Source organism: Martes martes, assembly GCF_963455335.1.
Source record: "Martes martes genome assembly, chromosome: 1".
In the NCBI taxonomy this organism is placed as follows: domain Eukaryota; kingdom Metazoa; phylum Chordata; class Mammalia; order Carnivora; family Mustelidae; genus Martes; species Martes martes.
The window spans coordinates 210516290-210531042 of NC_137888.1; the positions used below are offsets into that span (position 1 = coordinate 210516290).

At 40.0% G+C, this 14753-nt stretch overlaps 1 protein-coding gene across 4 annotated transcripts in view; it reads right to left on the minus strand.

Moving 5' to 3' along the window:
• Positions 1-14401, minus strand: part of LOC308349523 (zinc finger protein 527-like) — a 32717-nt gene extending 18316 nt beyond the window's left edge. The window contains exons 1-5 of one of the 4 annotated variants that reach the window (XM_080814244.1): positions 13682-14355; positions 9602-9808; positions 9046-9134; positions 8311-8492; positions 7097-7179 (exon numbers count right to left, since the gene is read on the minus strand). The gene's annotated coding sequence lies outside the window, so the exon portion shown is untranslated. Of the gene's footprint in view, positions 1-5653; positions 7180-8310; positions 8493-9045; positions 9135-9601; positions 9941-13681 lie in introns of those variants that run through there. The other 3 variants (XR_013967453.1, XM_080814245.1, XM_080814246.1) reach the window with 3 other exon arrangements.
• Positions 14402-14753: the final 352 nt, after the last annotated feature.

Consider the following 14753-nt stretch of genomic DNA (forward strand, 5'->3'; position numbering starts at 1 on the left):
TAAGAAACTACTATTGGTTGAATTTTGGCAGGATATCAAAGAGCCAAAATTATCTGAAAATACTTCTTTTCTACCTATGTATCTCACTGAAGCCAAATTTTCTATATATACTTCATCTAAAATAACTTAAGGCAAGAAACTGAATGCAGAAGCACCTATGAGACGCCAGCTCTCATCAATTAAGTTAGACAAAATGATCTTTTGACCAAGCTTGTCACTCATCTGCAAAGGAAAAAAAAAAAAAAAACTTAATGACACCTGTTAAAGACGGTGAGGCAGACTTTTTTCAGCCATCGCGATAGGTACAGGGACCACTGCAGCAGGACTTTACAGTGGGGGAGAATGGGCTCAAGCTCAAATACAGCATTATAAGTGGGAACTTACAGCCAAGGAGCAGAACAGGGGTCAGTGGACGGAAAATTACTAAGAGGAAACAAGAGGGTTTAGGGATTCTAGCTGAACTGACCTAACAGAATCTTTGCTGAAGACAGACTAGGGTGATTAGAAATCACCTGAAGGATAGTGGAGGATGAAGGAAAGCTTGCTAAACTGACTTAGCAGGGTTCTTGTTAAAACTGGATTTAATAAATGTACCGATAGACCTAGGAAAAGGTTCAAGAGACTAAAGTTAGGTCAAGAAGAGATTCCCACTTCTCACATATTTTTGGTTTTCATTTCATAGTTATTTTTCATAAATATGTACCTTATGAAATGAATCTTAAATATTTGAAAAATCTGTCTTAAATTCTAACATGTCAAATACTCAAAAGATACAATGCTTTGTATGCTCAATTTTAAAGAGTATACAAGAGTCCCGAGATCAAAAAATTTGAAAACTGCTGGTGTGGACTCCCCACCATTTTATTATTTTCACAGATCATGATTCAGGAATTTGGACAAGATACAAAGGGAATGAATGGATTATCTCTGCCCTACAAAGACCAGGGCCTTACCTGGGAAAACACACAGCTCAAGGTGACTCCAAAGACAAAGGCCTAGAGTAATCTGTAGACTCACACCTGCATCTGGTTGCCTTCCTTGAAATAGCTAGAGGACTGAGAACAGCTGCTGACCATTCAGAGCATCATCTCCAGTTAGCCCCTGCATGTCAAAGCATAACTGCTTGTTTCCAAGAGAAGCATACCAACTGGGAGTGTCCCAACAGAGGAAGATGCCAAGATAACCAGGAGGGAACTGCACGGCCTCTTATGACCTAGATTGGGAAATCAAATGGCACCATTTATATTGTACTCCTCTCAGAAGAGGTCAAAAGTAGGCACAGATTCAAGGGGAGGAACAGTGTCAAAGGATTTTGGGGCCCTGTTTTAAAATCATCACAGCCTGCCAAGAATTGTCTTCCATATACACAAATAGTCACTGCCTATGAAAACCACGCCAAAATCTTGTGCCCATAGTATCAGACTCAAGCTCTATGCCTAAAACTTAACATCTAAATCAGGTCCAATCTGGAAAAGAGTGCTTGGGTTTAGTCTGAGTATGTCCCTCTCGATTTGAAGATTTGTGAAGTAAAGAGACAAGTCATTTGCTCCCCTCACACTCAATATATATGTATATAATTGTGAGAAGAGAAAAGGATAATCATAATAGACTTTCATGTTAAGAAAGGGGTGGGGGGATGCCTGGCTGGCTCAGTCACAAGAGCATGTGACTCTTCATCTCAGGGTTTTGAGTTCAAACCCTACGCTAAGTGTACAGATTACTAAAAAAAACTAAACAACCTTTAAAAAAATAAAATGCTGGCTGTTTATCATTAAAAAAAGAAGGAAGGAGTGGGAGGAATGGGAGGCCTACTGCAGCCAGTGATCCACAGCAATTCTGAAAGACAGGAACATCTTGTCTATTTCTTTCTTAAGGATCAGTACTGCATCATAGGAATGATTCTCTGTGGAGTCCTGCTACCTGAATCATACCTGCTTTCCCATAGGACCGCATTTTTAATGGACTGGTTTTATAGACCTATTTCATCTTGCTCTCTGCCCACAGTTTGGGGATTCAAAGGTCTCTATTCACTGTAACAGTTTTTTCCCCCTAACAGCTTTCCGTTCACAATGGAACAGCCAGGTAGAGATTTCCCATATACTCCTGCCCCCACACATGGATAACCTCACCATTACTAACATTTCACACCAGAGTGGTAAATTTGTTACAACTGATAAACACTGACACATTATCATCACCCATAGTCCCTCAAGGTTCACTTTTTGTGTTGTTCATTCTAAGGTCTGGACAAATGTAGAATGACATATTCACCATTATAGTATCATACAAGGTATTTCACTGCCTTCAAAATTCCTTGTGCTTTGCCTATTCATACCCTAAGCCGCCCCTCCCCCAACCCAACAACCACTGATCTCCATAGTTCTGCCTTTTTCAGGATGTCACAGAGTTGGAATCATACAGTATGTAACCCTTCCATATCAGCTTCTTTCATTTAGTAATATGTACTTCAGGTACTTCCAAGTCTTTTCAAGGCCTGTTAGCTCATTCCTTTTAAGTGCTGGATATTCCATGGTCTGGATGCATCAGTTTATTCATTTATCTACTGAAGACATTCATCCACCTAATTTTTGCAATGAGGAATAAAACTGCTATAAACATTCATGTGCAAACAAAGAAAAACCCCTGAAACACCATGCATGTGTTGGTTTCTGAATGTACGTAAGTTTCAACTTCTTTGGGTAAATACCAAGGACCCTGGATACTGGATCATCTGGTAAGAGTATGTTTAGTTCCATAAGAAACCACCAAACTATTCCAAAGCAGCTGTGCAATTTTATATTCCCACCAGCAAAGAAGCATTTGGTGCTGTCAGTGTTCCAGATTTAGGGCATTCTCAGATATGTGGTGGTATCTCATTCTGACTTGTACTTTTCTGATGATATGATGTGGAGCATCTTTTCATAAATCCTTATTTGCCATCTGTACATCTTCTGTGGAGGAGTATCTGTTAAGGTCTTTGGCCCATTTTTGATAGGCTATTTCTTACTGTTGAGTTTTAAGAGTTCCTTGTATATGCTGAATAATGGTCCTTTATCCAAATGTGTCTTCTCCAAAGATTTTCTCCCAACCTGTGCTTGTTTTCTCACTCTCCTAACAAGGGCTTTCACAGAGCCCAAGTTTTTAATTTTAATGAAGTCCAGTTTATCAATTATTTATGGATCAAGCCTTCAGTTTTATATTTAAAAAGGTATTGCTACATCCAAGGACATTTAAGTTTTCTCCTATGTTCTCTTCTAGGAGTTGTGTATTTTCCACTTAGGTTTACAATGCATTTTGAGTTAATTTTTGTGGAGTGTTCAGTGTCTAGATTCATTCTTTTGTATGTGGATGTCTAATTGTTCCAGTCTCATTTGTTGGAAAGAATTATCTTCACTCCATTCCACTGCCTTTACTCCTCTGTCGAAGATAAGTTGACTACTTATGTGGGCCTATTTCTCAGCAATCTGTTCTGTTCCATCAATCTGTCTATTCACTTACCAACACCAGCTGACTTGATGTAGGTTTCTATTAAGTCCTGAAGCCAGGTAGTTTCAGACCTCCAACTTTGTTCTCCTTCAATATTGTGTTGTCTATTCTGCATCTCTGCATCTCCATATAAACATACGAATCAGTTTGTCAATATCCACAAAATAAATTGTTGGAATTTTGGTTGGACTGAATCAATTAGTCAGGTTGGGAAGAACCAACATCTTGACAATACAGAGCATATCCATGAACATTAAATCTCTCTCCATTTATTTGGTTCTTTGATTTCATTCATGAGAGTTTTGTAGTTTTCCCCATATAGACGATGCACATATTTTGTTGTGCTAATATAAATAGTATTGTGTTTGCAATTTCAAATTCTATTTGTTCATTGCTAGTGACTGATTTCATGGATGTGTGTATGCATCAAAACTTAAATCATACACTTAAAATATGTAGTCTAATGCACGGCAATTATACCTTAATAAACCCTCTAACAACAAAAAAAAATATATTTGAACATACATTTCACCAAAGATAAATGGATGACAAGTACGTGAAAAGATGTTCAACATCACTGGTCTTTAAAACTACTGGTCTAATCTGAGAAAAGATACACACACACACACAACTCATTTTAAACAATGGATTTTCTTTTCCAGTATCAATTCTTCTGTATGCAGTAACTGAAGATTTGTACTCTAAAACTTTCCCAAATCTTTTAACACTTTTAGGTTTTATTCAAAAATCTTTTGTAACAGAACAATTTTTAAAAACATTTTATTTATTTATTTGAGAGAGAGAGAGAGCACACAAGCAGGGGGAGCAGCAGGCAGAGGGAGAAGCAGGCTCCTCGCTGAGCAGAGCGCCTGATATGGGACTTTTGATCCCAGGACCCTGAGATCATGACCCGAGCCAAAGGCAGACACTTAACTGACTGAGCCACCCAGGTGTCCCACAAAGGTTTTTCACTTAAAATAAACCCTTTAGGATTTCAATTTTTATAAATATATGTAAGATATTTACTGAAAACAGTTTTTACATTCACAAAGAATCTCCCCAATGTGACTTATTATGTAACATCAATTGGCATAGTCTTTTCCACATTCCCTACAATTATATTTTACAGTTCCTCTCCAGTGTAAATTATGTTTCCTAATAACAAAGAACAATCAAAGGCTTTTTTATAACCCTTTCACTCATGGGATCTCTCTTAATGTGTGCTTTCATAGCTTCCCAAAGTGGGGGATGAAAATTTTTTTTATATAAGATTTTTCATACCTGTGAAATCACAGCTGAATAGTAAAGTATAAGGCAGAGCTAAAGGTTTCATACATTCCTCATTAATAAGGTTACCTTCACTGTGAATTAGACTGTGCTCTCTAAGAGAAAGTATTAAAGACTTGCCCATATTCTTTGCAAGCATAAGCTTCTCTCAAGAGTGAAATATTATACATTCAGTAAGGCATGTAGTAGTAAAGGTTTTCCCACATTCCTCATCTATGTATGGGTTTTCTCCACTGTGAGTTCTTAAAATGTTGAGTAAGATATGTGGACTGAGAGACACATAGGTGGCTCAGTTGGTTAAGTATCTGCCTTCAGCTCAAGTCATGATCCCAGAGTCCTGGGATTGAGTCCTACATCAGTCTCCTTGCTCAGCGGGGAGTCTGCTCCTCCCTCTGCCTGCCGCTCTCTCTCCTTGTGCTTTAACAAATAATAAATAAAATCTTAGGAAAAAAAAAAGGTATGTGGACTGACTAAAGGCTTTCCCACAGTCCTTACATTCAAAAAGGTCATCCACCAGTGTGAGTTCTCATGTGTACTATAAGGCCTGATGAAATAGTGAAGGCTCTCTCACATTTTTTACATTTACATGGCTTCTCTCCAGTATGTGTTATGTTGACTAAAGTATCAGGAATATCTAAATGATTTCCCATATTTCCTTACATTCAAAAGGTCTTTCTATACTTTCCCGTATTTCCTTACATTCAAAAGGTCTTTCTATACTGTGAGTTCCTAAATGTTGAATAAGAAATGAGGACCGAATAAAGGTTTTCCCACACTGCTTACCATTACAGGGTTTTAGAGTTTGCATGTGACTTTTAAAGCAAGATGAGTTACTAAAGGCTTTCCGACCTTCCTTACAAACATAAGGCTTCTTCCCAGTGTGAGTTCTTAAATGTACAGTAAGGTGTAAGGAACTAACAAAGCCTTTTCCGCGTTCCTTACATTCCTAGGTCTTCTCTCCAGTGCGAATTCTTTTGTGTTTTATAAGACCTGCAGAATCGGTGAAGGTTTTCAGGTTATTTACTACACTCATATGGTTTCTCTCCAGCGTGAACTCACATGTGAATATTAAGTTTTGGGAAACAAGTAAACTCTTTACTACACTCCTTGAAAACACAATGTTTCTCATATGAAGTTGTATAATTTAAGCAAGGTTTGGGGGAACAAGGAAAGGCTTTCTCGAATTTCTTACATTCCACAGGTATCAGTTCACTCTGAGTTCTTAAATGATGAATTAAGACAAGATCAAATAAAGGTTTTCCCACATTCTTAAGATTTTTAAGACTTCTTTCTATTGTTCATTTGCGTATGTACAAAAAAGCTTGCAGAATGAGAAAAAGCTTTCCTACATTCTTTAAGGGTATGTGGCCTTTCTCCACTATGAATTCTTACACATTCTCTAAGGTGTAAGGAAGAAGGAATGCCTTTCCCACAGTCCATGCATTTATAGGGTTTGAGTGTAAGTTTTCTTGTGAACCAGATATGGATTTTGGCTGAAAACTGTTTCACACTGATTACACTTAGGAGGCTTTTCTCCATTATGGGTCTTATTGTATAGATTAAGGGCAGAATTCTTTGTGAATGCTTTTACATACTGGTTGCACTCACAAGTTTTCTTTCTAATGTGAGTACTCTATAAATCTTAAAGGAGTGTTCACTCAAGGCTTCTTCCCAATGGTGAAAATTAAACAATTCCTCTCCAATATGGCTTCTCTCCTGTTGATGAAGAGATTAGTCACGACTTATAGAAGTTCTCCAGCTTTATTACCTTCAGAGATCCTCCCCTCTGTCTTGAATTCTGTTATACTACACAGGAAATAAATGAGTATGACTGAAGTTTTTTGTATTTTTTCTTCCATTTTCACTGCATGCAATGCATGGTTCCAGACCTCAGTGCTTTCAAGCAGAATGAAGTGACCATTCTGCTAAAAAGTTCTGTTGTAGTCTTTACTTTCACAAGGATTCTTAGAGTTTAGGTAATTGACTGAGATGAAATTACTTATCCAAAAATTTATCTCAATTATGTATTTAAAGGGTTTGTCAAATTCATAAGGCTCTGTTGTAGTCTTTACTTTCACAAGGATTCTTAGAGTTTAGGTAATTGACTGAGATGAAATTACTTATCCAAAACTTTATCTCAATTATGTATTTAAAGGGTTTGTCAAATTCATAAGGCTCAGAAACCTGTGAGAAAAGTTTCTTTTGGGATGAGAAACACTAGCCCCAAATGTCTGTTATGGTTATCATGTTGCTTTTCTATCTTATGGAATTTCCAATCTTCCACTGGTGTGGAAGGCAAGGAATTACACACTGTCGATCTTACCATTTCTACCACATTGGGTGTTTTCCCCTGCAAAATATTCTGCTGAGGTGCTGACCATTTGGTATTAAGACAAATCTCCCAATCTGAAATAAGATTAAAAAAAACATTAAGGTCTTGGAGAAATAAATGATGGAAGGAAAGTGTTAAAAAAAAAAGAGGCCAATGTCTACTTACTTTCAAAGACTGACTTAAAATATAAAATAAAAAGAAATGAATATACAGAGATTGAGAATTCTGACTATATTAAGAGTTTGGCAATAATAAGGTGCTGGTGAAGTTGGTAGGTGATTTTCTAAGAAACGATTCTATAAATGTTGAGACTAATGGTGAACAGAAAGCAGTGTAACCAGGAAAGCAAAGAATGAAAGGAAATGAATAAATAGCTAAATGCAAAATTTAAAGAAATAGATCTGTCAGGCCAAAAGGAAGTTTCAGAAAAGTGAACGAAAAGTTAAAGAGAAGTCTAAAGTACCCAAAGAACCACAGAAATCAAAGGGACCAGCACTTCTCAGGAAAAACCCATCTTCAAAAGCTTCCTATTTAACGTTTCCAAATAGACCGCAGGTCTCATGGACTCCTGCTATTTTTCATAAAGAAATGATCTCTCCCTTTTCCTTTACTTCACAGAACCCTTCCTACTATCCTCTGTTCTCCTTTTGCTCCACCTGAAAGATCAGACCTGATCTGCACGTATGGTACATGGCTCTCAGAAAAAAAAGCTTGATACAAGAACATGCAAGGGATGACAAATCCGTAAGTCAGGACCAAGATTCTGCTCTCCAGGGATACCAAATACTGTCAGGTATAACTTGAGAAACAATAAAATGTTTGTGACAACCTTTTCAAACCAATAAACTTTCTTTGTTTTTCAGACCAAAAAACTTTCAAATGAAACTAAAATGCAAACATATACTCTCTCAGTGTTCACCAAAAGGGGTGCTGATCTTTCCCCTGAAACCCAGGCTCAAACTTGTATTCGGAAACATTTTTGAAGTCCTAAGCCTTTCAATCCATAGAGAAAATAAAACCAGAGCAACAAACAAATCTTCATTTTTCAAGAGGAAGCCGCGTCAAGATAAAATCTACAAGAACAGAAACAATATCTGCTCTTTTTACCATTGCACTCCCATTAGTCAGCACAGAATCTAGAATATAGTCACTTAAGAAAGATTTGTTCCAGAAAAAGCTAAACAAGGGCATGGCACCAACCTTACCTATTGCAGTCAGGCTGTTGTAGTTCTCCAGCATCACATCTCTGCACAGCCTTCTCTGGGTTTGATCCAGCAAAGTCCACTCCTCCTGGGTGAATTCCACAGCCACATCCTCAAAGGTCACTGGGTCCTAAACCATCACAAACATCCCAGCATCAGGTGGTTGCCATCTAAACCCATGTTCACTGGAGAAAGAGAATGGGAGACCCAAAGCTTAGATAGTGTTCCATGTTCTCCCATCATCTCTCCCAGGGCTTCTCCTATCCACACATATTCACTGGGGACCTCATCCAGTCATATAACTTGAAGAGCACCTCTTTCACCCAGCTGAATGTATCTCACCACAAACACACTGTACACTTTCTATTCTTCCTTATTGACTGAGTACATTACAGACACCATAACTGCTAGCAAATAAATGAATCACTCCTCCAGCAACAGCACACATTCTGAGAAACACATGTCCACTCCCTCACACTGTATCATAGCACACTGAGAGCACATAATCAGCATGGATGGGAGTTGGACTGAATTAGTAAACACTGGGATAATAGTATCATTTCCCTACGTCTTCCTGTCAACCACATAAAAAAATCCTAAAACCCGAGGAAATTTAACTGTGTACTCAGTCCCTAGACAGGCCCTGTATACATAAAGAAACTGTTCCACTACAAGAAAACATATCTACCTGGTAGGAAAAAGCATGTACTTTTATAAAAGAATAAATTTCCTACTTACCCGAGAAAAATTTGTTAGACACCTGGTCATTATCCTTTCCCCTTCTGACTTCTCCTCACGAAGACAGAAAAAGTCTTGAGAAAGGTGACCTTAGGGAGAAGAAATAAAACCTGAGAACCTAGGCTCCCCAAAATTCCCACTCAGGCTAGAAGCTACTCCACACTGCTTCTAAATTGACACACATGCTGTTGCCATGAAATACCCAAGCAGCCTGCCTCAACTGAAATCAGAAAAAGGGTTCTGAGCTTTGGAAGGAGAGTTTAGTAATTCCATTTTACGGAAAAAGAAATCTAAAGTTCAGAGAGGTAAAGCTGTTGTTTTCTTTGGCCAAGAATGATGAATCTCATCATGTGATTAAGCAGACCCTCTCCCACAAAAATACCCATCCTCACCCCTGCTTCCCAAATCTCAGGATATAGACATCAGGATGTTCTTATCTACTCAAGCCTCTCTCCTAGACAGCATAGAAACAGGATTGCTTAGACCCTGACCACAAGACAGGTTGTTTATAGGCCCAGTAAAAGAGTCTCTGACAGGAGCATCAATAAGGACTTACCACAAGATCAATGGCTGGCATCCTGTAGGTAGGACAGTAAAATCCGCCTGAACCCTTCTTGTTCTCAAAGTCCTTCAAGACAGTGTCTGAATTTAGAGGTCAATCTCAATTCTTCTTTATTAAGCAGCAGTGGAATCTTGCCACACAACATCAGTCTTTAAGAAATAAGCATTACTCAGCTGACATGAAGCATCATTTATTAGCTCTCTGTAGAAAATGAAATTACATTATGTGAAAGCCATTAAAAATTGTAGAGTTTACCACATGAATACAAATAACAATCATCATTTACTGAGTACCTATCATGTGCCAGAAGCAGTGGTAGCTCATATGATTATCAACACAGTGATCAATACTGTCATTCTACAGTTGAGGCAACCTACACTGAGACAGAAGCAGTCACTGGCCCAAGATCACCAATTAGGAAGACCAGTAACCTGAATACACGTTACTCTACATCAAAAGCCTGAACTCCAGAGCTTATTGTTATTTGCCAACATACCCGAACAACAATTATAAAATGGTGTGCAAGAAATGATTAATCAGCAGGTCTGGGTGCTCAAATCCTGCACTTTCCTGAGAAAACCTGTCTTCAGACCTACTCTTGGTGGGGCTGTGGGAGACAACCCGAGTCCATGGAATACCCTGCCTGATAATGTTTTCGTCTGCCAGTTGGACCGATAGTTTATGCTAACAATGTGATTTATGGTGAACATCTGTTTTATGCCCGAGGCTCTGGGCAATGTTCTAACAGTCTGAATTCTGGCTGGAGCTTAAGTGGCTGCAGTCAGTCATGCAGGTGGTGAATGTCTACAGGACTGACCCACAATAAAAACCTGGACACCAAAGCTCAGGGACTATAGACTGAATGTCTGTACCTCCCTGCCTCTTCATACATTGAAACCTAATCCCCGATGTGATGGTTTCTGGAGATGGGGCCTTTGGGAGGTAATTATGGGATTAGTGCCTTTATGAGAGACCTCAGAGACCTTCCTTGCTCCTTCTGCCATGTGATAACACAGTGAGAAGACTGCCTTCCATTAACCAATAAGTAGATCCTCACCTGACACCATTTTGCTGCCATTTTGATCCTGATTTTCCCAGTCTCCAAAACTGTGAGAAATTTCTGTTGTTTGTAAGCACCCAATCTATAATATTTTTTGTTATAGCAGTACAACTGAATAATCTAATATACTGTGTGAGCTTCCTTGGTTGGCCATATTTCACATGTGATGTTACACATTATTACTAGGAATACTGAGCAATGCTCATTTGACTGCGTTGGGGAAAGACTTGGATGCTTGTGCCTGGTTTGTTCTGGAATTAATCCCACATGTCTCATCCCTCTGCTGATTCTGATCTGTATTCTATAAACTGTCATGCTGGGTATAACAGCATGAGTCTTTTCAGTCCTACTACATTGCTGAGCACTAGGGTGGTCTTGAGGATCCCTAACACAAACTGTTTAATTCACACATCTTTGAGCTCCTCCAGCTGGCAAAATCACATAGGCCCAGTTGCTTTCCTTCAAGTCCTTATATAGGCTTTTGCCTTCATTCATTAAGCAAATTTTTATGAAGGTCCTTCCCTTTGCTACATAATACACTTGGCACTGAGGAGAGCTCAGTGAACTAACAGAAAATCCCCAATACCTTACATTTTTCACATTCCAAAGGTCCAAGCAGATACTAAACAGTAAATCCATATCCTATTAGTTGGTGTTCAGTGCTAGGGGAAAAATACGAACAGATAAGGAATATTATCCTCTGCCTTCCCCAACACACACAGAGATACACCCAAGGATTTTTCAAACTCAGTACTAGCTCTGCAAAAGATAAAGACAGAATAGAAAAACAACCATTTCAAAAGGCTCTTGAAAAACTGACATCTGATTTGCCTAAAAAGTGATAGTTAACTTTTGATCCAAAGCACTAGAACAATTCCATGGTAAACAAAATAAACTCAGCATATATTTCAGATACTGCTCTACTTCACTGGCAGCTTAGAAACACTCATGTAAGCGATCTGACCAATCCCCTAAGTCTTACCAGAGGGTATAAAATGTTGAGTAGGTAGAATGCTAAATCAGACTTTGCCCAAAGTTTATCTTTTTTTTCTTAAAAAACCTCACACCTCTTAGTTTTCCCTTAAGTTTGCCTTTTTAAAATTCCTTCCTTATTTATACTATTTTTTTTTACTTATGCTTTATGTTCATTTTGTTGATCACTTCAAACACTTGGAAATTATAGTTGAGTTCATTTCTCAAACATTTTGTTGAATTATTCAAACAAGTGTAGAGTTACAAGTGTACAGTACATTATCATGAATTTTTCCACTCCTAAGCACTCATATGCCTCATCTAAATTATTCCTTTCTCCTCACCAAATGGAAGCATTATTCTGACTTCTAACACTATAATTTCGCCTGTTTTTCAACTTCATATGAAATCATGACATGCATTAATTTGTGTCTAGTGTCTTCCATTCAACATCCTATTCCACATGCTTCTCTCTTTCCCCTGGCCCCTCTTCCTTGTGTTCTCTCTCTCAAATAAATAAGTCTTAAAAAAAAAAAAAAAGTACAAAGTGAACTGGGGATTTATCTTACACTTAAAGACTAATAGGATTTAAAGACTAAAAGGATTCATGCTGAAGGAACACAGGATTCCAAAGGACTACCCTTGGGCAAATTTGGGGCAGTTTGAGTGTCAAAATAATAGTGAATGAAAGAAAAGTCCAAGAATATATTGTGATATTCCAAAAAGAAAAAAAATGTAGAGGATAGGGGAGGAAGGGAAAGAAAGCTGCATAGCTAAAGACTGGAGAAGGAATGACAGAATTAGGAAAAAAAGGATTTTGTAACCTGACCCCACCCCCACCCCCCACGTAAAAACTGATTGAGGCAAAGACTGACAAGCGAGGTGAAACCTTTGGATGAAAGGCTGTTAGGAAACAGATTCCCCTGTTGCCAAGTATCACCCAAGGATTACCTCAAAAAAATCTGTGACCATGAGAGAAGTGCACCTTGACTAAATGCTTCTCATTCCTAATAAACAATGGGACAACTTGCACTTCCCGGCTTCCGGGTGAGCTACAATACAAAGTATACAGAAACATTCAAGTGTCTAAATTTGCAGTCTAACCAGGCAGGCACTGGCTGGTTTTTGGGTACTGAGAACACGAAATGTGGCTAGTGTGACTGAGGGACTAGATTCTTCATTTGATTTATTTTAATTAATTAGAATTTAGAAATAAAACTGATTCAGGTACTCAAAAAAACTTTTCAGTATGTTTGAACAATCTGGATTTGGAGATCTTTTTCTACAGCAAAACAGTAAGAGCTAAGTACAGATAGCGAGTTTCCAATGAAAACTCAGCATCCACATTGAGATCCACGTACACACGGGGTTCGAGCAACTTATTACAAAAGAAAAAAAAATGTAAAATTTCTCATTAATAGTTCTCTATTAACTACATTAGTCATTAATTTCATTATAAATTTATACTGATACTTGGATAAGTTGATTAAACACACTAAAAATAATTTCACAGCTTCAAACTGTTCTTAGTTGGCTACTCAAAATTATAAAAAAATTACATCTGTACCTCACAATATATATGTATTAGACGGTACTGCTCTAGACCCAAGTCTACTTTACAAGAAACAATTAAATGAAATCCTAGGAAGGGACTCCTGGGTGGCTCAGCCGGTTAAGCCTCTGCCTCCTGCTCAGGTCATGAGCCCAGAGTCCTGGGATCAACTCCTACATCAGGCTCTTTGCCCAGTGGGGAGCCTGCCTCTCCCTCGGCCTGCGGCTCCCCCTGCCTGCGCTCTAACAAATAAACAAATACAATCTTTAAAAGTAAGTAAGTATATGAAATCATAGGAAAACAACATCATATTGGAATGCCAACATCTTACAATAAAACTCTCCGGGGACGTTCAAGAACCAAAATTAACTTTTTTTTTTTTTTTTAAATGCAGGCAACTTTAATAGACACTTTCGGAAAAATGGAACTACTTCCTTGGACCGACAGTGGAGCGCCGTCCTTCGAAGGCGGCTGTCTGATGCAAGCTTACCGTGAAGGGGTGAAGCGAATGTCTGCCATTTGCCGTTAATCGGTTCATCACACCACCACCCAGGACGGGAGACAAAATCTCAGCCACGAGTGAACGCGGATGAAGGTTCCACGGATGCTCATTTTACTGCCGCCACAGATTTAAGGACGAACTTCCCGATGAAGAGCCGAAAGAAAAACCCACCTGTCCACACTCCTCGTCCTTGGGCTCAATTCAGTTCCAGCTAAACGGCAACCGGCCCGCCTCCCGCTGCCCCTCGGGGGCTCCTGCACTCGAAACTCCGGGCGCTGAGGTACTTCGGCCAATCTCCATCTCTTCACGCCTGCATTTTGTGTCCCACACGCGTGCTCCCTCGGAGCCCGCAGAAATCCCTCCCTGCAGCGGAGAACTTACCGAACTGCCATCAGCGATACCCACACGCGCACCGCGCGCCCGCCCGCAGGAAACACAACCGTCTGGCTGCCGGGCGCGGGGGACGCCGGAGCCGGAGTCGCCGCGGCCAGGGAAGGCCTAGCCGGCACGCCTCCCCCTGAGGCTACCGTTGCCTCCCCGGCGGCCCAGCCGGCCCGGGCTCTCGGAAGAAGCGACCCTCAACACCGAGCCTCCCTCTTGGGATCCTCCTTTCTCGCGTAGGCGCTCCGAGGGCGGGCGCTGAGAGCCGACGACTTTCCCTCAAACGCGGGAGTGGCGCGCGGCCAAGATGGCCGCCGTCCTGCGCATGCGCTCTTCCGGTCTCCGCGAACAGCGCAAGGGGCGGGGCCTCGCGGGAAGCGGGACGACGCGGGCTGCTGGGTAACGAGCGGTTTACTTTCTTCCCCAGCCTGGTGCTCTTACACGTCTTAACTGAGTAATATTTGCTTTCAGATCTTGGTGTGTACGTGAACGCATCACACTCTTCATTGCGCAGCTGCCAATACCTCTCGCTGCACCCAGTTTAATGATTTAATTGGCTTGGATCTGCATGGGGAGCCTGGCTGAAGTATATGCTCCATGTAGCCCCTCATGCAACGGGACTCATGGTCCTGGTCGGTCTTGTCTGAAGTTCCCGAAAAGAACAGAATCAGGAGCACGT